Source organism: Ochotona curzoniae, unplaced genomic scaffold (genome assembly GCF_017591425.1).
Source record: "Ochotona curzoniae isolate NIBS_2020 unplaced genomic scaffold, NIBS_Ocur_1.0 contig_1014, whole genome shotgun sequence".
NCBI lineage: Eukaryota > Metazoa > Chordata > Mammalia > Lagomorpha > Ochotonidae > Ochotona > Ochotona curzoniae.
Window position 1 is genome coordinate 17,500,733 of NW_024464920.1, and position 20,781 is coordinate 17,521,513.

General features: G+C 34.0%; 1 non-coding gene across 1 annotated transcript; it reads right to left on the bottom strand.

Moving 5' to 3' along the window:
• Window positions 1-18,477: 18,477 nt before the first annotated feature.
• On the bottom strand, window positions 18,478-18,584 carry LOC121164276. Its single transcript, XR_005885066.1, has one exon. It is a non-coding gene; the product is annotated as a U6 spliceosomal RNA (small nuclear RNA).
• Window positions 18,585-20,781: the final 2,197 nt, after the last annotated feature.

Genomic DNA, 20,781 nt, shown 5'->3' on the forward strand with positions numbered 1-20,781 from the left:
ATTCCCCTTTCTCTGTAACTTTACCTTTCAAATTAATAAATAAAATATATGGGCCCAGCGGCGTGGCCTAGTGGCTAAAGTCCTCGCCATGAACACGTTGGGATCCCGTATGGGCACCAGTTCTAATCCGGGCAGTTTCACTTTCCATCCAGCTCCCTGCTTGTGGCCTGGGAAAGCAGTAGAGGATGGCCCAGTGCTTTGTGATCCTGCACCCGTGTGGGAGACCTGGAGAAAGTTCCTGGATCCTGGAACCTGCCCTTGGATCCAGCACCAGCGTTGTGCTCACTTAGAGAGTGAAATCATCGGACGGAAGATCTTCCTCTCTGTCTCTCCTCCTCTCGGTATATCTGACTTTGTAATAAAAATAAATAAATCTTTAAAAACAAACAAATAAATAAATACGTTTTTAAAGGAACCCCTACATCTTTCTGCCTACCATGTGAGAGGATACACCATGAAGATGCGAAAGCAAAAGGGACTTAGCCAAGGCTCCAGAACTGTTACAAACAAGTTTGCTTTATCATTTGTATTTTATAATAGCATTCCAGGCTGATGCAGACTGAAGCTGTCCAATGTTTGACGCTAATGTACTTCAAATAAATACTATTAAAATTCTAATTTTCCATAGTCAGATTTAGGCTTTGAGGACTCCTCACACTGCTCCTGACAGTCTCACAGCACTCATCCCTTGGGGTAGAACAACTTGTTCAGGAAACCACGGTGGATATCAATATTCCTCTGAAAAAATAATTTACAACATCTGCCAACATCTACATTTGGAAGAAGCTTCATTCAAATGTTAGAAGCATCATGATATGTAACAACCACTTTTCAACAAACACTGATAAGCTAATATCTCTGTTGGCCACTCAAATTTTCTTCCACCTAATATTAACAGACCCACGTGCTAATGGAGAACTTAGTTAGTGTTAACATCACCTATCTGAGGATACTGTCTTCCCATTTTTGAAAGTCATAATATACCAGATTTTTAATCCTATTTTAGGCTATATCTTTTGACTAAAATTATTTCCTTTATATGAACTCATCCTTCAAGATAAGTTAATTAATATGAAGACATTCTTACATTGTCAATTCTCATTTGAACCCAATTCTTTCCACTTTTAAACACTTTTAATTACTTTGAGGATATTGGAATCTAGTTGGGCATTTTAAATCATTAATGTATGAAGCTAAAACTAAGTTTTCCCAACAGAAAAGATAACTGAATTTATTTTTTTACTTTTAATTAATCTGAAAGACATGATGTCAGAAAGATGGACCGAGACATATCTTTCATTTGCTGGTGAATACCCATTTGCCTCAAACAATCCAGACTAGACCAAACTAAAGCCAGGATCCTGGAACTTAATCCAGTCCTCTGATGTGGGTGGCAGGGACCCAAGGAATTGGGGCCATGATATCTGACCTTCCAGGATGTGTATTAGCAGGAAATTAAAACTGAAAGTGGAGTAGTGACCTGAACAAAGCTACTCCCATATGAGATTCAAGAATCTGACATGGTGGTTTTATCCTTATGCCAAATTTCTGCTCTACTGCAAACTTTAAATATTTTTGTTTAAAGTTTAAGGAATAAACCAGGGATAGATAGCCTTCTCTTTTTCTCTTGGAATAACCAATCAATATTTCCCTAAGAAGAAGAAAGTATAAAATGTAGATAGTGAGAAATCTGCTTGGGGAATCAGGTAGTGGATGAACTTCATGAAGCTGTTATAGAGTAATTCTCTGGTGAGGGCATTCATACCTATTTTCTAGAAATACATCTTTTATTTGCCAATATGAGAAAGTAAGTTAACACATTACTAGAAATATATACCATTTACATTTCCAAAGTATTCTACACACTTTCAGTGGAAGATGCTCAAGATGCATGAAATTCCACTGCCATTTCAAGGCAAATCTAGAGAAGTCAGTTCTCAGTCTTTTAAAAATACTTTCCCATCATCTCATGGAAATACTTTCTAAATAAGGTATGCATAATTGATCCAAGTTTAATCTACTTAGAAAAATTTGGGGTTAATTTTGGAAGAATGATCTAGAAAGGTTTATGGCGATCTTATGATTTATTGCTTATTATAAATACTCAAGATACTAACCCTGTGGCTTCTAATATACTTTATCACTTGTACTCACAGCACCCCATAAGTTAAATATTGTGAGTTAAAGGGAAGCATATAGGTTCAGAGTTTGTCACTTGTTCATGGAGTCTCACTAGGGTGGGGATTAGAACAAAGGAAAAAGTACAAATGTCAAGCTCTTTTTCACGCTCTTTCTTTTTTCCATATGCCTCATACTCAATATATACTTAACAGAACAAACCCGATTTCCTACTTTGTTCTACGAATCATGTTGAATTATTCCAAACATTGGTTTTATTTTAAGTTCACAGGAAGCCTCTGACTGAACAAAGTTGAATGGTACAGGAATATGAGAAATAGACTTACCCTAGCTATGTCTCCTAGTAATTTCCTGCTGGTGTATGAACTTACATATAGAAATCTTTAATCCAGCAGCTTCAGAAGAAAGCCTCAGATTCATGACAAACCTTAAAATCACAAAGTTAGCAACTATTTATTTGATTTAGAATATACAGCACTGTGTATTTGTGAAGAGTATCCTTTATAGATGCCAATAATTAAAAAAATCACTTTAGTATTATATTTTCATGTTTTCCAAAATGTATCATTTTAAGGACTTGTATGGCCAAAGTGTTCTCTGTAAAGCTACTTCACTGTAATTCTAACTGATAAATAAATGCAATTGGCCCTCAGTGTCTGTGGATTAAGAACACACACATTTACTGAATATTCAAAGATTCTGGTGTCTGTGGGAGCTTGATGACAAATCCTAATGCATACCAAAATATTGAATACATATTGAATATATTGAGGAAAACATGCTAGTAGTTCAAATTCCTCTTACATTTGTGATCTGTCTACCAGAAAATTATAAATATTTTTTCTGTGACTCATTAGCACATTGTATTTATAATGTATATCTCAGATCTAACCAATTTTATGAGGCTTAGAGCGTGGCTTGAGTATTTCTATTTCAGTCTTTGCAGGCAAAGTTCCTTTGAAGTAATTCCACTGCCACCTTTACTTTTCAGAAGAGCTTTACACTGATTCACCTGGTTACCTCTAGAAGATTCGTTGGATCTCCATAAGGAAATTACGCACCTGGACATGGTTTCTCAACTGTGTTCTTGGAATGTAAATATGATTGTTTCACTTCCTCTAATGTGGGCATGTTATACAGACTTTATTTTCACCATAATGGTAAATATATTGGTAAGACTGAAGGGCAACTTTTCATGTTGTATTACAAATTTAAACTGCTTCATTTTATGTAACATGCTTCAGAGAAAGTATCTAATAAGAATGAACATCATGGGAGAGTGGGTTAAGCTGCAACTTGAGACATCCACATCCCACCTTCCAGTTCTGGCTCAAGTCCTGGTTACTTTGTTTCGAACGCTGTTCTCTAATGCAACTGAAACAACTGGAAGGCTATATCAAGAACTCCAATCCCTGTCAACCATGTGGGAGACCAGGATGGAATTTCTGATTCTTCTCTCTCTGTCCTCCTTCCTTTTCAAATACATATTTTTAAAAGTAAATCATTTTTCGTCATAGCATTGGACTAGTTATTGTATTAAAGATTGTATTAAAGCAAATATGGTGAGTAACAAAGAAGTCCAACTCACTCCGAGGTCCCAGTTCTATAGCACCAAGCATCAGTTGTGCCACCCTTGTGCTGCTTCATGCATGCCTTCGTACTCAGCTCTAAGGAGGCCTCCTAACCGTTTTAAAGGCTGATAATTTCAGATTTACTAGAAATGGCTCTTGAAACTTGCCCTTTACTCCTTGGCCTAAAATGTTTGTAAGAATATGGGTTATAAACAATAGTCATATAAAAGTTTCACTTTACTTTTCGATTTGGGAAACATTTAGCTCCTAAGAAAAAGAAAATCAATTATATATGTGCAGGGAAAAGGCGAATGCCTGTCAGGAGGTAAGAGCAACTGTTCATCATATGCTTTTTAGAAGTTACAAGTAAAGTACTGTTCTTCCAGATGTATATTCATTTAATGTGACTATTGTAGGCTTTCATACTGTATTTCTTCAATTGAAATTTTATTTATGATAACCAGTATGCCAAATATAGTATGGACTCTATTGGAAGAATCCATCTATATCATGGTTCAAATCATGCCATGTGGAAAACATCAGTTATACATATGTAAGGCCTGACAGAACAGATTACAAAGTGGGTGCTAATTCTCTTTCTCACCATCAGTAGCATGCAATACCACTGCAGAGCCTATAAGACTGGCTCTGATTAAAACTAAAGAAAAATAGAGAAATAGAAAATTAAATTCAATTATGCTGGAGGTAAATTTTGTTACATCATCACAAATTCTGTAACCACAAAATAGTATTATCTCTTACTTTTATAGTGTATAAATTTATCATGTGTAGTGGCATCAATATTCTCCTCCTCCCATTTTTTTAGATCAACAGAGATTGTTGCATGCTATTTTCTTGGGTCCCTATTTTCCTATTATTGTATCAATTATGTGATGCCTTAATTAAATTACCCTAAATATTTCCACTGGAAATATTGGAATTATATTTTAAGTTTAAATTTCTGGCACTCAAATTGAAAATAAAAATATTATTTTAACCCAATATAATCTATTGGACAGTTTCACACTTCTCTTAGATACTAAATAAGATCTCAATGGAAATTAAGCATACTACTGTATCATTACACTTGGCTAGTATCTAATGAGCTGAATATCAGAGATCTAGATTATAATTATGTTAGGAATGCCTTTTCCTGAAACTCAAAATTAGTGAAAAAAATGCACCATGTAGGCAAAAAAAAAAAATATGAGTAAATTGCAAACCAAGAGAAAATCATGTTGCTGACCAATGTAATAACTCGACAGCATATTCAGGAAGTAGAACCAGAGTTAATAATGATGAAGATGTGAATAACGAAAAGTATATGAAGAAAAATCACTTAAAAGATAGTGTTTGATTATCCATTTTTCTGACAGATTTTCAAACAAATTGGCTCTCCTTGTCTGTGCTTCCCAGCATTCTTTCTAACTGAAATGTGCTCTCCCTTGCTTTCCTTCACAAAGAAAAACTCAAAACTAATTTCCAGGCACACTGATGGATTTAATTATTGCATCTAAGGCAAAATGATAATGCTATAACAATGCCTTGCCTTTTAAAATGTCATTCTTTGTTTTTTAAGTGGAAATTATTTCATTCCAATTAAGTCATGAACACAGTAAGAAATTAGGATCCATGTCTAGAGATGCTTTTGAATGCTTCCCAAAACACAGAGATGTCACTGCTGGCCTAAATTTTGGTGGAAGTAGCCATCTTCATCAAGCAGTGTAGCTGACCTCCATTTCCAAACATTCCACAGTCACCAAACAGCCCACCTAACACTTCCTCCAGGGTGACTTGCTTTTTTTAGTTTTTTTGGTGTATGCAAGTATGAGTACCAGTGCATATGCACGCGACAGCATGTGCATTCTTTGGTGACTGACCTCACTTGATTCATAGCATTGGCAATAAGGGACAGGAAGGCATTTAAGAATTAAGGTGAGGGGGCATTGAATGTAAGATACAGGATTTAAGAATTAAGGCGAGGGGACACTGAATGTAAGACACAGGATGCAAAATAGAATAAAATGTCATTTGTGGTTAAGTATTTGGCCCAGACACATCACTGTCAATATAAACTTCTGTGCCAACTAAATGACAAGACAGGCTCTTATCTTTAATTTCCTAAATCTTGATGGCAAACACTTGTCATACTGTTTCCTCAAAGGAAATGAAGAAAATATATCTCTTGGTTTGAGATCTTGCAAGTTTCATTGACATTTAGAAATGTCAGTTTAACTTTTCTATTCTCATAAACACAAATAAACTAGTCCTCAAAAATGATAAACGTAAGCATTAGAAGATTATTTAAGTGATTATTTTAAGGATGGATGCAATAAACAGCATTATAAACAGCATTCATTTTAACATTACAATCAGGAAACTTATATTGGATATGTATCAAACAACATCTACAAACTTAGTATTACACCAATCATTTTCTCACAATTCATATTATGAAACAGTTACACTGGTTACAGAATAGGGAATATCTAAAATTATTTTTTATGTACAAAGGTGGTTTAACCATAAGCATTTCACCTTTTTAATAGTCTCTCCATTTCATTATTTGAGCATATAAACCATAAAACCCCATCAATATCAGCTCTAGTGTGGTTTACTTCGGAAAGGGTTACAATCAGCTGAGATGAAATATTTTCCATTATTACAGTATGTTGGTTTGTGGATACTGTTAGTGAAAGGATGACATAACTGTAACATAAACCACCTACACATGGAGCTCAACTTTTAGGCCACATCACATGACCCTATGTTTTCTTTATTGATTGACAGTTCAAGGCTCATTAACATTTTATTGCAATCAAGTTAAAGCAGATTTATAGTTTTGAAATGCAAGAAGACTCCAAAAGTATATAGGGGATACAAACTAAACAAATTCCATCTCTCAATCTTTGTAGTGATCAACTGTTTTAATAAAGAATAAGAAAAAGCTACAGTTCACTGGATATTACTATACAACACACAGCTATGGAAGCGAAGAGAAGAAACAGGAATTCAACTTGGTGGAAAAAACCTCCAAGTCTTAGGAGATTAATAGATCCTATGAGGGGTTAATGAAAATACAGTATTTAAAAAACATTTTTTTTTACTAAGATACAACAAAGTACTAGTCAGTCTTTAATGGAATTGAAAACCAAATATATGCTATATATATGCTATATATATATATATGCCTCACACACACAGATATATGTAATGTATAAGGAGAAATTACATTGTTACAAAATCATAGGTTTGAATTAAAAACAAAACTTAAATGATAATTTTAAGCCCTTGTAACAATCATATATTTCTGAGTCAGAATAATGCTGCTGGGCCAGAATTAATTCCTACCCTTTGTGAATGATAAAATAATGTTCATCAAGATGAAATGTTGTAAATATCTGTTCCATTGATATTGCATTCTTCCATTAACATAATGTATATTTTGTGACTGTAACCTATAATCCATTAAAACATGTTTAAAATAAAAAAAAACATTTTATTTTTATTTTATGCATTAATTGGAAGCACTCAGTTATAATAATCTGATAAAATAAAGTTTATCCATATATTCATTATTCATTAACACTGCATCAAACAATACCCATGAAGTATAATTATAATCCCTGGTATTACAGATGTTACTGATGATAAAAGCCATCTTTAATACATGTGTCATAAAAATTAAAGCTACAGGAGAGACTGGATAAAGAGATTCCATTTCAATAGCTCAAGAGTTATTTTTCTGGAGGCCATTCAACAAGAATACAGGAAGAACTGCAAACCTCTATTTTACAGGTGGAAAAGAAGATAACTCCATTAGAAAAAATACAAAATAAATGTAATAAAATATAGTTCTCTAAAACCTTGTATACAATTGGTAACATGACCAGATATCCACAAATTTCTGAATCATTTACCATATGCTTTGAATGGTGAAGCTTGACTAGCTGGAAGATTTGCCTTCTTTTTGCCACCTCCCCATCCACCACTGAGTTGTAGAGGATTGTCACGGAATGATATGCGTTCTTTTTTAGCAGGTCTTGTATTTGTTATCATTGGTGCAAGTATCCCCTTAATTGAACAACCTAGACAATAATATTAAATGTATACTTTCACTTTACATGATCCAAGTAAAATTGCATTTTAAATTCAGGAACATACAAAAGTCAAAAACAGCAATTTGTAAACTCTGTGATCTCCAAGTTTAACAGAAGCATTTCTATTGGGCTGATTTTTTGGTTTGTTTGGAAAGTAATATAAACACAGATTAGTATTAATTGTATCTACAATAAATAAAAGGATCTACTGCAAAAACTAAATAGATATAACAGCCTGTTTGTAATTACAGAATCAATCTTCCTTGTCTTTCAAGAATATAAGCTGATAAAAGTTCCTAGTTTTCCTGTTGGTTTTATTTCCAATAGCATAAATTTTATAAATGTTTACACTTTTATAAATAAAGCATATGTTAAATTTATCTTAGAAAAAGTCCTATTGAGTGAGAGTTTTTCAGAAAAGGATATTGTTCCTAAAACTCAAAGCATATCGCAGTTATAATCTAGAGATACGCAAAGTGTTGATCTGCATAAAAACATGACCTTTTTATTCTGCAGATTCAAACTTTTCTGAGCTTTCAACTTATAAGTGAAGAACACTGCTCTTCTGGTTATACTGCAATAATAATGAGATCTATGGCAATATTTTGTGCACAGGGTATAGAGGGAAGAAATGATATTTTCTATCCAATAAGGCAAAAATTATTCATTGATTTAAATGCCAAGCAAAAATAGAAATTCATGTGAAAAGTTCAAAAATGATAAGTTAAATACAAATACTAGTTGTAAGACTGTGCTAATGGATTAGGAATACTGTACTCGCTAGGTCCTCAAGATGCCGTATCAAGAATGCTGTAACAGATGTAGGATCATCTGCTTTAAATCCCTTAGGAATTAGGCAGAGCAAGGGGCTGTATCTGTTGGGACAGGGTTTGGAAAACAGCAGCATGAGAGATTCCAGGATTTCCTCAGTCCTGGCTCCAGGCAAAGGTTCAAACCGCATGTCTGCATTTTGATGCTGTGCCTAAAAGACCTTAGCAAATAACATCTTTTTTTTCTAGGACCCACAGGCTTTCAAATACAATTTTAAACATTAAATACATATATACATTAAATATATATATATATATTTCCAAGCAGAGGATTAGCAGCTATTAGGATGGGGAAGATCATCTGTCATTTCAAGTATGGTGCATTGGCCAGAGAATGCTGAGTGCAAAAATCTATTTTAATTCATATATATTTTAATTCTTTTGTAAGTATCAAGTTTTTAATCTTAACATTGTCATGAGGGAAATAAGTTTAAAGAGGTAAGGGTAATGAAGCATAGATAATCTTCAGTCAACAAAGAAAATGTTTCTGAAACACACACACACACACACACACACATGCACAAATGTAGCAAGCTATTACTTCAGGATAGGATACCAGAGAAAGAAAGAGACTAAGATCTGTGGTTACAGGCACCAACAACAAGGAAGCTCAGACGTTTACAGGCTCTCACAAACCGCACTGCTAAGGGCATTCTTAGCAAAGATGGACAACTTAGAGAGGTGACAAAGTTAGCTTCCACATGTGGGCCAGCATTATCCAGCATCAAATGTCTGCCTTTGCATCACTTTGAAAAACAGAAGAGCTCTTTCAAGCAGCAGAAATACTAATGGTAAAAAAAAAAAAAGCAAGGGTTTCCTAGATGAAAAATCAGCATCCTCGAAAGCATTAAGGTCGCCTCCTAAAAGCTTACACTCCTTCTAGTTACTCTTTGTATGCTGGAAGGACCTAGCTTATTTTGGCACCTACGTAAGAGAATGGAATCTCTACTTGGATCTATTGTAAAACAGTAATAGTGAAAAGCAAAGCCTCACCTCATCCCTGTCATAACAATGCTTTGATGAATGTGTGTGTGTGGTGTGTGTGTAACAGATCATGAAGAAAATTCTGAGGATAGATATTGCAGTGAAAGAATAGGGTATCCAAAAAAGAACTTCTGAAATATAGTTTGTAATGAAAACATATGTATTTAGGTTAAAAACTAGACCTTACCAATAGTAAGCAGATTTTCACAAATGGCAGACACAAATGGTTCCTTCCAGTATAGAAAGCTAACATTTTTTTTTTTTATGAAACTCTTTCAAAGTAATAAGCAGAAGTAAATAGGTATTTTACAATGCAACTAAACAACATAATTCCTTATTGGCTAGCAGTATTTTGGTGAAACTGCCCTATAAACTTGCATTATAGAAGGGTCTTACCCTTTTCTGAAAAATGCTTCATTCTTGATAGAAAGCTTTTTTTTTTGCTTGTTTGTTTTTTTATCAAAGATGACAAATAACATGTAAGAGGGATGATAATTTCTAAGCAAAAGTACTGAAATATTTACAGATAATTCATATATATCTTAAACATTTCAAAATGGAATAGATTGTTTCATGTCCTAAGGATTTTTATCTTGACTAAAAATTCATCATATGGTTCATTTTTCTCCTAATACTGTTCTGTTGCCTTTATTGTTTTAAAGTTTCTGTTGAATCTTCAAATCAGCTTTAAAAGTTTCTGTTATATATTTTAATTCCTTCAGCAAACAATAGGTGCAATTTAAGATAGACTGTGTGATAGCAATTTTGAAGTTTATCTTCAGTGTAATGAAATGCTATAGGAAATCAGTCTTTAAAATGACTAACACTGAACTACACAGTGATTTTGCTAATGCAACATTTCAGGTGTGATTAAAACCTTGAGTTTTATTATCTTGATATGTGCAAATAAACAATTTCAGCAGTAATCAATGTAGCTCATTCTCATTGCATTTATTGAGTCTTTTTCTTACATAAAATTTCAAATCACTAGATATATAGAAAATAAATTGTAGAGTAAAACAACACATCTATGAAGGAATCACATATTGGCATTCATTCCAAAGTCATTATTGTGTCCTATTTACTCTAGAAACGAGAAAAGAAAATAAAAAGCAATTTAATAGTCAATGTTTAATCATTTTAAAATTACTTACCCACATGAAAATAAAATATGAGACTCTCGCCTCAAAAAACTATTATTAGAACTAGACTTACTGTTGGCCTCCTGGAACAGAAGAAATTATGACTAAAGGACTCTGATAGTTTTTCCTCTCTTTCTCCAACATAGATTTTATGTTATTCAAACATCAACCTGCTGCATATTTGCAGGTGATCACAGAAATCAACCAACCAGTCTTGTACATATGTGCTGAAAGTATGTCTTGAAGAATATGCTGTATTTTCCAAGAAGTTACTTCTTTGGTACATAATCTGTGTGCTGCTCAAGATTTGTTCTGGTCCTTTAAAAAAGTTTTGGCTTTTTCTTTTTTTTTTGAGGGGTTAAATCCTTGGTTCCTTAACAAATGTCAAGGCCTATATCTGCTGTGTTTTGATAAGTAATTTAATATGTAAAATGCTTTGAATGACTCTCCTGGTATGTATAAAAAACTGTTAAACAGGTCAAAATAGAAATCTCATGATGTATAGTAATACGTCATTGGATTTTCATCAACATAGCCAACACTGTGTGTCTGGATGCAGGAGCGATTTCAAAGTTTTTCCCATATTGCATTACTTAGCAGCAGATACAGCGTAAGTAAAGCATGGAGAAAAAAAAAATCAACATTTTAATGAAAGTGACCAGAACAAATTTTTAGCAGCAAAGCGTTTACATCAATTTGAGTGCAATGAACTAGCTTTACTGGGAAAGTCTGGAGTTTAGGTAGGCAGAACAACGTTCAAATGACAGTTGCTTTTGAAGCCCATTGCTGTGCCCAATTTTAAATTCTCATAATTTACAGTGAGCATCAGGCAGATAAAGTCTATGCTAAGGATTAAAACAAAATAAATAACACACATGCTGTTTATGCCATGTTTGGGCTTTTTCAATCCAGCATGGTAATTTCCCTTGTTTCCTAGATTTTAATTTTTTTTTATTGGATGAAAGTTGTTCTATAGGTTATAAAATACAAATAGCATTTCCATGTCTTGAAATTCTAATAGAACAATTATTCTTATATTTTATTTAATAATTTAGAGGCAAAATTTTAAGAGTTTTTGTATACTCGTTAGTCAAAAGGACTATGCAAAGTATACTCATCATTAGTCAAGATTTCTTGTGTTTAAAATCAGGTGCTATATAGTTTGGTTTATCCACATTTCTTTTCAAAAAGAATTCTAAATTATAAAAGCTAATACATATCATATAGATATGGGATTTTAATTTTGTAGATAATGTATACATTTTTAACTTTTATATTTGCCTGTTTATTGATGCAATAGTTAGACTCTTTGAGTTTCCTTTAAACTATTTATTATTTTTGCAGTTTGTATTATTGTTAATACTACTGGACAGATTTATTCTAAATGATACATTGTGGATAAGCTTTCACTGTCAAGGATGCCTGGAATACCATGCTAAAAACTTAGTGCTTTAAATTTCATATTAGTTCTATAAATTCTTCAGTGTGTAGGATAATATTGTTTAATGCAACTTGCATTTTTGTTTCCTTAAAGGATCTTTTGTCCTTCAATGCTGTTTTGTTATAAATATGCCTTAATTCAGAACTAGATTTCCCTTACCCAAAGGAACCCTTGATTGAACTAAATGAATAACTAAAATCATTCTTTCCATTGATCTCTGTTCCACAGAACTCTGGTTATTTTGGTTCCTTGTTCTCCCGGTGACATGGTGGATACTAATTGAGTGGGCAGCCTTCTCTGTTGATTAGCTAATCAAAAGCACCTCTCTACAATCAGCGTGGAATCTAACATCTATAAGCTACCATCTATAAGCTACTTTGGTCACTTATTTTCTACTATGCACAGTTGGATTTAAAACGAATTTTAAAAATTAGGTCATACATAAAGCATGTCTCTTGTCAGTTCAGGAAAAGCAAGCTTCTAAACTCTTTCAATCATGTTAACTTCTTTTCCGAATTCTATCAATTTCACCAATTCTATCAATTTCTATCAATTCTATCAATCTAGAACTGCCTGCAACCATTAAACAATAAAATGATACATAATGAAAAGTTACTGAAAGCATTTTTACCTTTTATTGATTCACATATTCCTTTCAAACAACCCAGTTTAGTTGTGAAACTATATTTCAACTTCTATTCTTCTCTCACTTCTTTTTTGGCAATTTTGAGGTCTTTGAAAGCTTGCATTTAAAGTCTTCCTTTTACTCACATATTCATCCAACATGTATTTGTTTATTGCCTTACATGTGGCAGGCACTTTTTAATTATTGCCTTTCAGTGAAGCTTTGCTGTCCATTTTCTTCTGTGAGCCAAATATTATTAATAATTGTCATATTGTAGTTGCTTTCCATCTGACTCTATTCTCTAAATTTCATCTTTACAGGCCTCATATGGAACTTGTATAAAACAAATACTTATTTCCACATTCCCAGATAGTGAAGACTTGTGGATAGGGTTCCCAAAAATTTTTCATGGAAATTTTCATTATCCCTTTTCATGCTTATTAGTTCTTAGCAAGGAGACATTTGGCAACAATAAACATGACTAGCCTGAGGATTTATTATATTATTGCAGTTCAGTTTCATTCATTTGACAAATGCATTTCATATTTGACCATATCCATTTATTTTTGTGTCACATTAGCTAGTGTAAGAAATTGGTTTGAAAGCAGCAATAACAATAACACCATAAAGAATAAAACAATTTATAAAAGAAGGAAAATGATCATGTAGAGAAGGGCTAAGAGGTAAAATATTACAGTTCAGAACATGATGCTTTAATCTTTTATCAATAGAGCATGCATGGCCTCTGTCCTCAAACACTTACACATTTTTCCCACATAGAATATAAATGCCACTGACATCTATACAGCTAGTTCTTTTACACTGCAACGTATGAAGATTTTCTTCCTTTGGGTAGATTTTACTGACTTTGAAACTATAGTTTCACATCTGTAAATACTATTTTATGGTTACTAGTAACTGCTATATTAAACTATACCTGGAAATATTGTGGACTGTTATTTAAACTACCTTGGATCTTTGGAATGGACAGTATCAAATTGTTAAAGGAAACTAAATCAATTAACTGTTTTGTATCTATTCTTCTAACAAATAGCCTTTTAATGTTTATAATAGCTGAGTTCACCATAATGTTAATTAACATTAACTATCCAGTTCTGGAAACTAGAATGTTCTGAGGGTTGACATGTTAATGAATTTATTTACTTTTAAAGCTTAGAAGTATTAACGTATTTGCTTACTTAACTTTCAAAGTTTAGAGCTAAAATATAAAGACATCTATGATACTAGATCTATTTTTTTTTTTTACTATTTTTTTGTTTTTAGTCTTTTTGTCTTAAAAGCTGGAAAGTTACAGAGAGGAAAACTCTGCGATTCTCTCTCTCTCGTAAACACACACACACACACACACACACACACACACACACACGCATCTTCATCCATTGGTTCACTCCCCAAATGGTCTCAGTCTCGCCTCAGTCATTGCTGGGCTAGACTGAGCCTAGGAGCCAGAAACTTCAAATGTGTGTCCCACGGAGGTGTCAGGGTGTCAGGGTCTTAGTACATGAGCCATCTCCCATTGCTTTCTCTGTCCACAAGAAGGGTACTGGACTGAAAGTGGAAAAGCCTGAACCTGAACTGGTAGACATGCAGGATACCAGGGCTGGAAGTGTGGTTCTATCTCTATACTACATTGTTGGTCCCACAAATCTGTATTTGAAAGTCCCTGCCTTCAATGTTCAGGTTAAAAAAAAAAAAGGTCAGGCTTAATGTTAAAGCAATAATATATGGGCTATCCAAAAGTTAAAGGAAAATTTGACCTCATTTTATGAAAAAATACTTAATCTTTTAATTTCATTTCCCACAAACTTGAGTTCCACCAATGAAAAATATCCTTAAAGTTTAAATTTCTACATACTAAATTCATGTTGACAACAAATAGTATTTCCATGGAAAACAGCCTTAAAGTTTAAATTTCTACATAGCATAAGTAATAGTTCCATAAATTGTAGCTTCTTTTGTGTTACTTGAAACTGACTAGTTCAAATAAAAAAGAGCATTAAAAATGTTTCCATCATGTACAAGACAAAAAAGTTTAAATTGACCACAAGTACTTAAAAAAAACTTGACTTTTCTGGGTCAGCAATTTGCTCAACAGGTTAATTCCCCATCTACAAGCACTAGCATCTCTTTTGGGTGCCACTTGGAAAGTGAATCATAGGATGGAACATCTTTCTCCCCGTCTCTCCTTCTCTCTGTAAATTTGCCTCTCCAATAAAATTAAATCAATCATGAAAAATTTATATTTATTATTTTTATCCAACGGAAAAATACAATGCACTAAATAAGTTGGAAGCGTGAATCTTTTTCATCGAAAATATCAAAGTCCATTTTGATTTCTGCAATGAAATCTGGTGATAATTGACATGACTAGTGAATATCAAATAGTGTGTTCATCAGAAGACTTTGTAGGCACAAGTGTGCCAACTGAAAAATATCACAACACACAATGTAACAATCTACTGCATATTTTGAAACCACAAAAACGTAGTCATACTCTTTATCAGTACATATACTTACAGAATATCTTTCTTATTTTTCATATTTTCATATCACCCACTTGCTTTTTCTTTCTCTGTCAACATCAACCCAAATAACTGCACTGAAAACACCACATTGAAAGAACAGTAGGGACTTAAGTGTTCACCATCTTCAAAGCTCTGGATTGCATTTTTTATTCACTGTCTCTTTCAAACCCATTGTAATTCTAAGGTAGATATATACGTATATATATGTATGCATATATGACATTTTATACATGTGAGTATACATGTATATAATAAAGCACATTTTAAGAGTCTGAAAACTCAGGCAATGAAATTAAATCATTTGACACTTGAATTTGCATAATTTATGTATATGACTTGATAATTTATCTTAAGCCAACATCTTTTTAAATATTCAATAGTAAAGCATGTCTCTTTCTGTGTGTTAGTAAGAAAAAGGCAAATATGACATGGACATCTGCTTTTGTTTTGTCATGGAATAAAAAGACTCATTTTTACCTGGCCATAAAGCTATAAAACATCAAATGAATAAAAGGTATCAGCAAAAAACTGCTATTTTAAACTTTTGAAAGTGAAAAACAGAGGAGAAATATGTATCTAGTATTAAAGCAATTAATATGAAAATGTCAAACGGTGGTCTATGGATCTCTAAAACATACACTGCTTTCTCTAGGAGAGGCTGTAGCCCTTGTTCTCCAATTAATATTCTATACATGAATCAACCAAATTTAAAGTAAGGTCAATATACAGACATACACATACGATGTATATGTATATGACAAATGTATATGTATAAGACAGATGAAATTTTTGATTCTTTTAATTTTCCTATAACAAAATTTTATATTTTGATAAAACTTTATAGACTCTAGTAATTACTTTTAGGAAAAATAACAGCTAAATTATTTTGAGCTTGTAGGTCCATGCTTAGTTCCACTAAAAAATTTATTTTTATTGGAAAGGCAGATATAACAAGGAGAAGGAGAGACAAACAGAAAGATCTTTCATCTGCTCGTTTACTCACCAAGTGGCTGCAAGAGCCAGAGCTAAGCTGATCTGAAGCCAGGAGCCAAGAGCCTCTTCTGGGTCTCCCAAGCAGGAGCAAGGACCCACGGCTTTGGGTTGTCCTCCACTGCTTTTCCTGGCCACAAGCAGGGAGCTGCATGGGAAGTGGAGCCACTGGGATTAAAATCGGTGCCCATACGGGATCCCAGCGTGTGCAAGGCGAGAACTTAAGCCACTAGGCTAATGCACCAGGCCCAAGTTTCATTTTTAATACATTCTGTTCTCAATTGAAAATATATATATATATGTTTAAAAACTAAACATTTAGCTAAAAATTAAATTACAGATATTTTTCACACATTATCTATGAAATCTTGACAGATGACTCGATAGAAATAATTTTTTTCTTTGAAATGCATTAGAATAGAGCTAAGCAATATTTTATAAGTGGGTACATTGTGTTAGTATTTAAAAATTCAACTTGTCTTACACAATAGCTGTCATTTCTTGCAAGTGACGGACTTTCTTGGTGTTTTTCATGGAAAACATTTAAAGAGAAAGCTTCTTTTCTAACCTCTCGGTCATCTATGCTTAGCACAAATAATTAGAGAGAATTTAAAAACTGAAATCAGAATTATTTACAAGTATTCTGGCCTGGAGAAAATTTTCAGCAATGAGGATGGTTTTCATACTATGAAGCTTGAGAAATAGCAACAGTTGCTGGGGCCATCAGTGTGGCTTGGTGAGTTGAGCCACTGCTTTCCATGCCCAAATCCTAGATTGAAATGTCCCTGCTATCCGCACATTAGGTGGAGCTCCTAGCTCCTGGCTTTGTCGTGGTCCATAACTGGTTGTTGAAGCGACCAGGAGAACGAAGCAGGAAGAGAAAGAGCTCCCTCTGTCATTTAGTCTTCCAAATGAATGAGAGAATAAACATTTTTAAGAAGAAACAAAAGCTTCTGTTGCTTTTGCATTTCACAATTATCAGACATAAACATATGTGTCTTGGGGCAAACTTGGGAATTTGTAAGCTGAAAGGCGTCTTGGATGTCCTTTAAATGTATTTGCTTTTTCTACTTCCCACATAAATCCACAATACTCTTACATTCTTATTCACCAAAATCTCAAAATATTCTCTTATGTGACAAATTAAACCTTATTAAAGTCATATATGTGAGAAAATGGGATTATAATGAAATCTGCTTTATTCAAAATGCTTTCCTGCTATGCCAGGTTGCCTTTAACTTGCTAAATTTGCACAGCAGTTGCAGGTGACTTCTGTGACTGCAAACAAGCAAAGAGCCAAGCAAGAACTATGAAATACACTTCCCCGTCTCTGATACACACTCTTCAAAACTCTCTCTCTCCTCTCTCTTACTGTATTTAAGAAAATGGAATAAGCACATTGATCATTTTTAATTCTTGGTGTCTTGTAATCCCAGCTTAATGTGAACCAAGTCATCATTAATTAGTCATTCTCCAGTTCCTGTCACATTTTATAGGCTGAAAATAACATAAAATCAGGATAGAAAAATAATAATGGAGCAACGTTTTCTCAACATTTCAGGCCTTCTTACACTTCTCATCAACCACGCCCAATTGCACTTGCTACTCAAAAATTCTGTGAATAAAAATATTAGTACTTAATTTTTAATTTGGTACAAGCTGCATATTCTTTCAAAACTGAGAAGGAAACAGTTGAATTTACTTTAAGTCTGTTTTTTTTACATTTATAATTCATAAACCTTTATATATAAATTAAAGTACTAGTTGAATGCATTTATAACTTTTATTCACTTACTATCTCTCAGCAACAAACGCACCTTTCACTGTATGCTTTGGGGTAAAGGAATTTCTTTCTCCCTTAAAAAATGAGAACAAACGTTCTCAGGAGAGGATGTTATAGGGACATTGCAGGAAAAGATGTTTTACAGTTCCTGGCCAGGAGGAGATGGGTGGGAATGAAGATGTGATGCAGCCTGTCTGAGCTGAAGCCCTAAAGCAGGAACCCTACGCAACCATGAGGCATCAGCTTAGAGGCTATCTGTGTGTCCTCCTCTCCAAATGGACACCACAGCCTATTGCACTTTCTGCCCTTCCAACGGCTCATTTTCACTGTATGATTGTTCACTGACTGCCTAGTGTGTCATTCTTGTGCATGGGCCATGCTGATCTTCTCTGCATTGTTCCAATTTTAGTTTATGTGCTGCCGAAGCAAGCACTGTTCACTGACTGCTAATCCTCAAATTCTCGTTGAAGTGCAGATGATTGCCTATTGTTGGCACAGTGATTCAGGCCAGATCTAGCACGCCTAAATCAAGGAGTTTTTCTATGATACAGTATCAGAACCATACCATTTCTTTTCATTTCCTTGGGAATTCAATTCAATTTCCTTTCTTGGAAGCTCTTCCTTATACCTGAAGAACCATATAAAGTTTACTTATATTCTCAAAAGGGCTCCTTAATATGGTTAATGGTTTTTATTTTAGTCATTTCTTGTTTAACTTACTCTATCACATGTATCACCTCATTGGGCTCAGACGACGATGATATATTCTTAAGGATTTGAACTCAATATTGGAAACACGAAGCCATTAATATATATCTCATATCCACGGTTTTCAGAGAGTACATTGAATGTTAATGAAAACTGTTATTCTGTAGAGACAGCATTCACTGCAGGGAAAGGTGATATAAGAAGGCAACACAAAACTCATAGACTTGTTTATTACCTTGATATAAGCACCTGCTATGTGCTAGGTACACAGAATCTTTAGATTTTCTCTACATATTATTTTATATTTTCTTAATTTGTAGGGGGAGTGCCTTCCACATGAGAGACATATAATTGCTGTGTTCATGATGCTTTGTCTATTGCTTTTTATCAAATTGTAAATGCACACACATTTACATGTCTCTCTCTGTATTCTAACTATGCACAAATTATACCTATTTTTACAGATATTCATTGTACATATTCAAGTAAACATATGTATACAGAAATGTATGAATATTTAACCTGCTAATAATTCTTGAATGAAAATTTTAAATAATATTAGGATATGCTTCTTACATTTGTAATGCATTTAATCATTTTTGAAATTTACTTTTCCTTTAGGTTCTACCATTATTCTCTCAATCAATACAAGCCATTGTGCATGGGCATCTGGGAAGCTGTTTTCTTTCACACTTTTGATAATGACAATTACTATTCTTTGATTAGAGATGTAGAATTATTCTTTCAATATAACACAAGCAGTGAGTAATTCTAGGCCAGATTCAGAATTAGTTGATACAGCTTATCTTAAAGGCAGAGTTCCAGTGAGAGAGAGAGAGAGAGAGATCTTCAATCTTCTGGTTCAATCCACAAACTACTACAACAGACAGGGCTAGTTCTGCTGAAACTCAGGAACCTGAAATTCTGCAAGGTCTCTCAAGTCTTTGGGCCATCTCACACTGCTTCTCCAGGTGAATGAACAGGAATCTGGGTCAGACATGGAACATCCAGGGCTAGAACTAGTATGTCTATGGGACGTGGGCATCACAGGCAGGGTTTCGCCCACCGTGCCATAACACCGGGCAGTCTTTAACTGATCTTAAGGTTTCTAAAACATTGCTATTTTTAGACAACTCCCATTAGCTATTTACTATTACTAGAAATGTTTAGGTCTTCCATTTTCAATTTTACCTAAAAATAGGCTTCCATTTAATTATTTTTTTTAAAAAAATCTTCATTTATTTATTCAAGAGTTAATAAGACACAGAGAGACAAAGAGACAAAATATTCCCATCTGTAGGGTCACTGCTTAGATTCTTGCACTGCTGCTAGGTCAGACCAAAGCTAGAAGACCCATTCTGAATCCCCCCAGGGGGTAGAGAACTAACTAAGTGAATATTACCTGCTGCCTTCAAGAGTGTACTCGGCAGGAAGCTGAAATAAGGAGCAGAGTCCTGGCATTCTAAGTAGCATTCCAAATCCTAACATCTGTGTTAAATTCCCACTCCTCCAATCTTAATTTATGTTACTTTAGCGTGTGGACCCTGTAGGTCAAATAGTCTCCTCATGTCAAATAGATATATATTCATATTTTTCCCTTTGCTTTTAGTAGATGGTCTGCCCCCACTTTAGTACATTTTAAGCATTTCAAGTACCTTACCTCCAACAAGCTTTTCTCACTCACTTCAATCACATTTTTTTCCCCAAAAAATAATGTTTTCTTGACATATTCAGAACATGTAATACTACGTTCAAGGGCTTACATTTCCCGAGAGGGGCTGTTTATGCGCTCTGCCAGAGACAGTGTGGATCCTCAGGCCCTGGCAGACCGTGAAGATAGAATGTGTGCTGGCAAGTGCAGAGATCAAAAGGAGCCTCCTGGAAACCGTTATTGAGTATAGAACGAGCATTCAATAAATGTT